A 6,000-nucleotide genomic window follows, 5' to 3' on the forward strand; every position below is an offset into this window, starting at 1 on the left:
CTATTGAAATTTTACTTTAAAAGAAAATATGGACTGGGCGCAGTGGCTCATGCCTGTAATACCAGCACTTTGGGAGGCCAAGGCAGGTGGATCACGAGGTCAGGAGATCGAGACCATCCTAGCTAACACAATATACAAAAAATTAGCTGGGCGTAGCAGCGGGTGCCTGGAGTCCCAGATACTCGGGAGGCTGAGGCAGGAGAATGGCATGAACCCGGGAGGTGGAGTTTGCAGTGAGCCGAGATGGTACCACTGCACTCCAGCCTGGGCAACAGAGCGAGACTCCATCTCAAAAAAAAAAAAAAAAAAAAAAAGAAAATATGGCTAAATACAATATCGAAAATTGGTAAATAATGAAGAAATTCAAAGGTGTAGAGAGGGCAAAGAATATGGGGTGAGGGGAAGAAACCTGAAACTCTGACTACAAAATACAAAGCATAAATAATCAATTTAGATATGCTAAAGAAATATAAGGAAATACTTGAAAATTATAATATATATTTTCATATCAGAGTAATTATTTGAACATCTACTGTGAAAAGAAGCAGGCCAACAAGAAAACAAAGGAATACTAAAACCATAGTATATGCTAAGTGAGGAATCTAAGTGACAGACCCCATACTCCTGAGGTCTGTCAAGATGTAGCCAGTAGAGCTGAAAGAAACAGCTGACCAGCAGCAGTTGTTGTCTGAATCTGGAATACAGAGGTGGCATCTCAGTGTCCTTGACCATAACCTGATGTCTGTGATTGGCTAGATTATCATCACTCACAAACCTGGTGTGCATACTTCCTAGTATTGGGCTAACATGCTATACAGATGGAGACTCAAGTCTTTGAGTAACTGATAGGACATGAAGACCTTCCAGACCTAGGCTCCTTCTACTGCCACCACCTTGAACATCACATAATCCGTTCTGCATTAAATATAACACAAAGGAGAATTTCCATTGCCATCAAATATTACCAACCACACCAACGCCATGCTGCTAGCTCATTGTAGTAGTGTCTGTTTCTCTCATACCGAACTTGACTCTTATGGGCCTTACAAACAGATTCTTTGTGTCCACTGTCATGGAGTACTGCACATCCTGGGAAACCAGAAGCAAATAAGTTACTTGGGTGTTTTTCTAAGTCTCTGTCTATGGCAGTGTGCTGCTAAAATGCACACTCTAGGGCTGTGTTTTCATACTTGATAAGTGTAGAGGCAGTTTGGTGAAAATGAAGACCTGGTTATATTGTTTCTTTCAGCTTACAGTAACTCCAGATCTCTGGCAGTGATCACAGAATTGTACTTGTCTTTATTCTACCTCTATTAAAGGCTTTAGGGTGAAGGGAGGGTGGTATTATGAAGCCCAAATATCTATTTTTTTCTGTGGTCTGGATCTGAAACACAGGAAACAGCAGATATGGTCTAAAAGCAGATATGGCTCCTTGGGACCCAGTTCATAAATGATGACATGATGATTAGGAGTGGACTGTCTTTTACATCAAGAAGTTACATTTTCTACAGTCTTTCATTATTGATGATCTCAGAATCCACACTGCAGATTAGTATAGCCTTGGAATTTATGGGTTTGAGTGATGGGTTTGCTTTTGGTACTTTTATACCTATGTAAATGCTTTATTAAAGTTTTCATTAAGTCTTCAGCAGCCCGGTAAAACCTTAAAGATAGTTTTCCATTATACCTTATATCCAAATTCCTGATGGAAAAGTGATAGCCAGGGAGGAAAAACTTTTTTTTCTGGGATTACCGTACTGAACTACTGTATATTACAGCTGAGTAAAATCACTGACAGCCCACAACTTTGGTGAAGACCAATGCAGATTTGGATCTATGTGGTGACCCACCATCCAATATCATGATAGTTAAATTAACCTCAATCCATTTCTTTCCATTGAGAAAATTGCCCATCCTCATTCAGGATATTCCCTGCCACCATTCTCTAAACAAACAGAAGAGAAGACATGGGAATTAGGATTCAAAATATACTTATGAATACTGCTCTGTCTACATGTTCTGCCATCTATATGGTCTCTACAAGATGCTCTCCTTGATTTTTTGCAGCATTCCTATATCCAGTAATACACACTAGTGAATGGCTATATCTGTGAGTCCAAGGCACCTTTTAAAAATGTAACTCATTTTTCCAAGTTACCTTTCTCAAGGCAGATGAGTAACTCAAATGAGTTACATTTTTCCAAGGTGCTTTGAGACTCACAGATGGATCCAGTTTCTATTTAGTACCCACTCCTGAGTCTTTTGATTTGAAAATGCAGTTTTTTTAAATCTATAGAAACATGAATTACCCTCTCACTCCCCATACCTCTCAAGTTCCCCATCCTAAGGCCCAGAATCTCTGCGAAATTAGCAATGAAGGAACCACTCTCCAGCACCTCTGGAACAGAACTCTGCAGTTCAGTATCCTGAATGGTACATGCTTAGTAAAACAGAATCACACTTTGTTTTAGACTGGGCTTTAAGTATTACATTATTCCTTCTTCTAACACCTTCCTGCAAATATGGTCCTACACAAACTCTGATCACCCTAATGTTTCTATTACTTATACCACCAGAATCTTAGGCATCCAATACAACTTTCACAGACAGGGTAATGTAATACGAAACATACAGCACTGTATTTGCAATCTGCTTTAACCACCATGAGCCTGCAGTGCCATTATAGGACCACCCTCCCTTAGTGTACTAAACTCTCTAGGAAGAAAAAAAGTATTTGAGAAAGGCAAATGAAAACACCAAACACTTTGTATTTATGTAATTATTATCCAGTGTATTGAATAATGTCTGTTTTCATTTTCTCAGCAACTATCATAAATATATTAAATATCAACAAATAGGTCTTATTTGAGGCATATTCTGTTGTATCTTCCTTAATTTTTCTAAACCATACAGGAGAGTATTAAACACTGACATGAAGAAAAAAAAGATAAGATTGTTTTGTCAGTCTATTTTACATGACATTTAATGTACTGGATATGCTATGATATTAATTGCCAAAAATTAATCATTTTGATGTTTAATAAGAAAACTTAGTAAAAATTAACAAACACAAATTTAACATTGACATAAATAAGCTACACAGCAACTCAGTTGATTTATGTCTTAAATAATGAAAAAGACATTTATTTTTACAGTTTTTTTCTTGTAGTTGTACATCTGCATTTGATTTCGTGGTCATCAATATCACCAAAATCATCAAATGACTATTTCAAATAAAAAGTTAAAACCATATATTAATAATAGTAATCAAGTAAATAGTTCCTTAAACTAAGTAAATGGAGACCAGTCCTGCTGAAAAGTAGACTATCACAACTTGTCAGCCATCATTTACGAAATATCAAGAAAAGCAAAAGATGACTTTAAAATAAATAGCTTGACCTTCTTTGAGAAATTATGAAGACTATCATTTTATGGATTGAAGTGGGATGAGTTTCCTTGTCAAGCTTCAGAATATCTGCTAGGACAGTCTACTCAAAGTTTTAGGGATAATTTACCTTTGAGAAAGATCAAAGGACATTAGGCATGAGCAGAAAAAAATGCGTTCCTTTTCTGTGCTTAACAATAAAGAGGAACTACACTACTAGCTTCTAAATAGACCTTTGTGAGATAGATAAAAAGATAAAAATAGCTAAGCCATCAATATCTGTTAACTGTTAATGAACAATTAGCTATGCTTCAGAAAAAAAACACGATGGAAATTAGAGCCATAAAATAACCAAAACATTCAGAACGGTGCTGTTATTCCTCTACCTTTTATCCAGAATCCAAAAGGAAGAACGCCAAGGATGATAGCTGTCTCTACCTACTGTCTTGTTTTGAGCTTCCTGGAACCTAATTTCATTGGAAATAAAGTGATGTTGCGTGTAGCTCTCTTTTCTGGCATGCATTATTAGGTTGTCAGATTATGGAATATTTTAAATATCCAATGAAAAGAACTCTGGTAGGAAGGATCAAGGCTTTTGTTTTGTTTTGTTTTGTTTTTGTTGTTGTTGTTTTTTTATCTCAGGGTGCTGAGATTATGGTTCTTAAACAGATGAAGTCTTTCCAGAAGTGCTCCAGGATGAGGCAGATAAGTGTCAACATGACCAATTCTATGTAATCGTCATTCAATGGCATTGTCTTCCACCGCCCTTCACATGAAGAAACACTTTCTGAAACTATTTCTGCTTTTAATTGCCTGAGTATTTGCCACGTGGCACTGAAATTTCCTGGTAATTCTCTTGCAGTGGATGCTTATGATGCATGGGGTATCAGTGGTATTTAAAATGTTCTGCTAGCATTTAAAATGCTCTCCAGAGGTTGCAGAATTCAGAGAGCCTGGAGAATTCTGAGAGCCGATTCATAATTATTTACTCAGACTAAATCTTCAGCCGGTTGCTGTGAGACCTGAATCTCAAAGATTGTCATTGATTGTCATGACTTGGACCTAGGAGGTCTCAGATATCTACCATTCTTCTCTGGGAGAGTTAAACTTACCTTGGGTTGTGGTTCGTCCAGAGATTTTTTTCACACGTATGGACAAATTACTTACCCCGATATTGCACAGCACATTATTGTGAACATGGAAATTGAAAATGAGTGTGTAGTTTCCAATGACGGAAAATTTACCCAAACCTCATACATGTTCCTGGTGCACATTCTGGAACATTCAGAAGAATTTTCAAAGGTGGAAACGGTTACATCTCAGACACAGATTTTTCTCTAAAGACAAAAAAAAAATTTTTTTTTATACAGGTAATACTTGGAAATGCAAGGCTCCCATAGGTCCGATTTTCTACTTGAGAGCAAGGGCTCTTCTGTGGGTCGATCTAAAATGTTATTTGGTCTCTTTGGAAACTATCCTGCTCCAGTCTGTCCTCCCGCCGCTCCCTTTTCCGCCGCCAGCGCCCATCTCCAGAAACCCTGACCGTAAAAAAGCCGTTTTCCTTTTCCTGGGCCGCCTGCGCTACGCCCGGGAAGAAAATGAAAACCCACCACCTGCCTTTTCTGCCAGATTTTTTTCTCGCACAATTTCCTGTATATCCTCTGAGTGCATTGCCTTTAGTAAATGAAGTATTCGGAAGTCCTGTAAGACTTCCAAACATTTGTGTAGTCCCCATTCGTTTGAAGAAAGCTCTAAAATCTGAGCTCGCAGCGGACGTTTTCCAACTCGTATCTGTTCCCAGCACCTTTCAGATTTTGTCTTTTCTAAGATGGAATCTGCAGGCAAATGCAGGGCTCCTCCTCCTCCTACTTTTTAGCCTGTAGTGCCACCAGGCGTCCGAACTGAAAACCTGGGCTGTACAGCGCTTTCCTGCAGAAACTGTCAAAATCTGTACATATTCACATCTAGTGGCAGAATTCTCACCTCTTGAGTTTTAATTACTTCTCCAATATTTAGTTTACTTAATGTGAACAAAAACAATGGTTGTTTATTAGCATAATATCAGCTGTGAGATTTCCTTTGAGAGGAACCGAATTGGATTTCTTTCATTTCAATCAAGCCAGTCATTTGGCCATGAATTCATTGAACTGATTAATTCTTCGCAGGTATTTTTTACACATAGATTATATTCAAGCACTGTAAAAGATATTGGGGATATAAAGTTGAGTAAAGTCTGGTGCCTACACCGCAGAATATTAAAAAGGTGACTCAGGGTGATTTGCATAGGCACTACCAGGTACTAAAAAGGGATATTTAAGTAAGAACAGAAGTGAGGTATCAGGAAGAGTCTCAGAGGAGGTGAGGTTTGAGCTAAGTTTAATTTTATGGTACCAACTTAAACACAAACCCACTGAAATGATTTTCTACTGCAGATGAAGTATTTCTGATTTTGCAGGAAATAAGATTTTTCTCAAATGATGTGAATGAACATCATGGCCCATGGGGGGGTTGCAGTCTTTCAGTCAGTCAGTCAACATCACAGAGCCCTGTATGAAGTGTCAAGGGATGACAACTAAAAGACTAGGGATAGGGCCGGGCGTGGTGGCTCACGCCTG

The sequence above is a fragment of the Symphalangus syndactylus genome, chromosome 7, assembly GCF_028878055.3.
Source record: "Symphalangus syndactylus isolate Jambi chromosome 7, NHGRI_mSymSyn1-v2.1_pri, whole genome shotgun sequence".
In the NCBI taxonomy this organism is placed as follows: domain Eukaryota; kingdom Metazoa; phylum Chordata; class Mammalia; order Primates; family Hylobatidae; genus Symphalangus; species Symphalangus syndactylus.